This window comes from Carlito syrichta, unplaced genomic scaffold (assembly GCF_000164805.1).
Source record: "Carlito syrichta isolate Samal-C Ts95f unplaced genomic scaffold, Tarsius_syrichta-2.0.1 Scaffold307258, whole genome shotgun sequence".
Lineage (NCBI taxonomy): Eukaryota > Metazoa > Chordata > Mammalia > Primates > Tarsiidae > Carlito > Carlito syrichta.
The window spans coordinates 320,232-322,312 of record NW_007251354.1 but is presented as its reverse complement, the minus strand read 5'-3'; the positions used below and the strand labels follow the sequence as shown (position 1 = coordinate 322,312).

The window sequence follows — 2,081 nt, the reverse complement described above, 5'->3', positions numbered from 1 at the left end:
ACAGGGTGCCTGAATGAAACGTAATTGTACACCTAACCCTTAACTGTACCCCACAAAACCATAATAAAAAATATTGATTAAAAAAAGAATAATTCATTTGATGAGCATATCAGTAGACTATAAATGGCTGAGGAAAAGAATCAGTGAGCTTAAAGATATGTGAATAGAAACTTCCCAAGCAGAAATGCAAAAGGAAAAAATGGGGAAAAAAAACATAACAGAATGAACAAGAACTGTTAAACAATTACAAAACATATAACTAGGCATAACAGGAATACAAGAAGGATAAAAAAGAAAAGAGTGGATGAAATATTTAACGTAATAATGACTGAGAATTTTCCCAAATTAATGATAGACACCAAAACACAGTTCCAGGAATCTCGAAGAACACTAAGCAGAAGAAATAACAACAACAAAAATCTACACCTAGGCAGATCCAATTCAAACTGCAAAAATCAGAGACAATGAGAAAATCTTAAAAGAAGTCAGAGGAAAAACGCCTTACCTCTAGGGAAACAAGAATTAGAATTACATTGAACTTTTCTTCAGAAACCATGCAAGCAAGAAGACAGTGGGGTAAAATATTTAATGTTTTAATTAAAAGAAACCCACTCCAACCTAGAATTCTGAACCCACTGAAATTATCCTTCAAAAGTTAAGGAGAAATAAAGACTTTCTCAGACAAACAAAAATGGAATTTATGGCAAGTTTGTCTTGCAAGAAATGCTAAAAGTTCTTTAGAAAACTGGAAAATGGCCAAGCACAGTAGCTCAAGCCTGTAATCCCAGCACTTTGGGAGGCTGAGGCAAGAGGTGAGACTTCGTCTCTACAATAAATAAAAAAATAAGCAAGGCATGGTAGCACACACCTGTAGGTCTACTACTTGGAAGACTGAGGGGAAAGAATTGCCTGAGCTCAGCAAGTCGAGGCTACAGTGACCGTGAGCATGCCACTGCACTCCAGCCTGGGTGTCAGAGTGAGACTCCAACTCAAAAAAAAAAAAAAAAATGTAAAATGAGATGGTACAAAACTTGTATATACATAACAAAAAAGTGAGGTCCAAACTTTACCTTACAATGACCATTTGTATACCTATCCCTGAATTGTACCCCACATCTTTAAAATTTTAAAAATTAATAAATAAAATAAAATGTCATAAATGGTCTATGGCCATACCACCCTGAATGGGCCCCATCTTGTCTGATCTTGGAAGCTAAGTAGTCCTGGTTAGCACTTTGATGGGAGAAAAATGTCATAAATGAAGGTAAAATTTTAAATGTTTCTAAATAAAAAATATTGGCAAGTCAAATCCAACAACATATAAAAAGAATTATATACCATGACCAAGTGGAGGAGCTGGAGTATATAAAAACTCTCTAAAATATCTGCTCCAAATCCGGCTCAGTGGCTCAGCCTGTAATCCTGTGCCTTTGGGAGGCTGAGGTGAGGGGATTGCCTGAGCCCGCGGGTTCAAGACCCACCTGGGCAACTTGGCGAGACCTCATCTCTACAATAAATCAAAAATTAGCCGGGCATGGTAGCGCATGCCTGTAGTTCCAGCTACTTGGAAGGCTGAGGCGGAAGGATCGCCGGAGCCCAGCAGGTTGAGGCTGCGGAGGCCGGAAGCGACCACTGAACTCCAGTCTGGGCGACAGAGTGAGACTCCAACTAAAAAAAATAATAAAATAAAATAAAATATCTGCTCCATTTTTCTATGAATCTAAAACTATTCTAAAAAGGGACTTTTTTTAAAAGTCAGAGGTGTTGATTCAGATTATACATATATTGATAATCCTCCAGTTGTCATCTTTCCCTAGTCACCAGGTCACTGTGACAGAGACTCTTAGTAATATACAATGTCAATGCCCTGCTCTTCTTTAGTAATCAATTCCTGACTTAGCCTGGGTGTCAATATGGCCAACTAAAACACTTTATTTTCTAGTTTTCTTGCATCCAGAGATGGCCAACGAGATGTAAACAGAGGTTGCCAGTTTCCAGGAAGGTTCTGTAAGAGGGGCTAAGACGCCGGGCTCGGTGGCTCAGCCTGTAATCCTGCACCTTTGGGAGGCTGAGGTGAGTGG

At 38.9% G+C, this 2,081-nt stretch overlaps 1 protein-coding gene across 2 annotated transcripts in view; it reads right to left on the bottom strand.

Annotated features, from left to right (window-relative positions):
* Positions 1 to 2,081, bottom strand: part of CFAP70 (cilia and flagella associated protein 70) — a 119,445-nt gene that overhangs the window by 84,758 nt on the left and 32,606 nt on the right. The gene's annotated exons all lie outside the window — the stretch shown is intronic.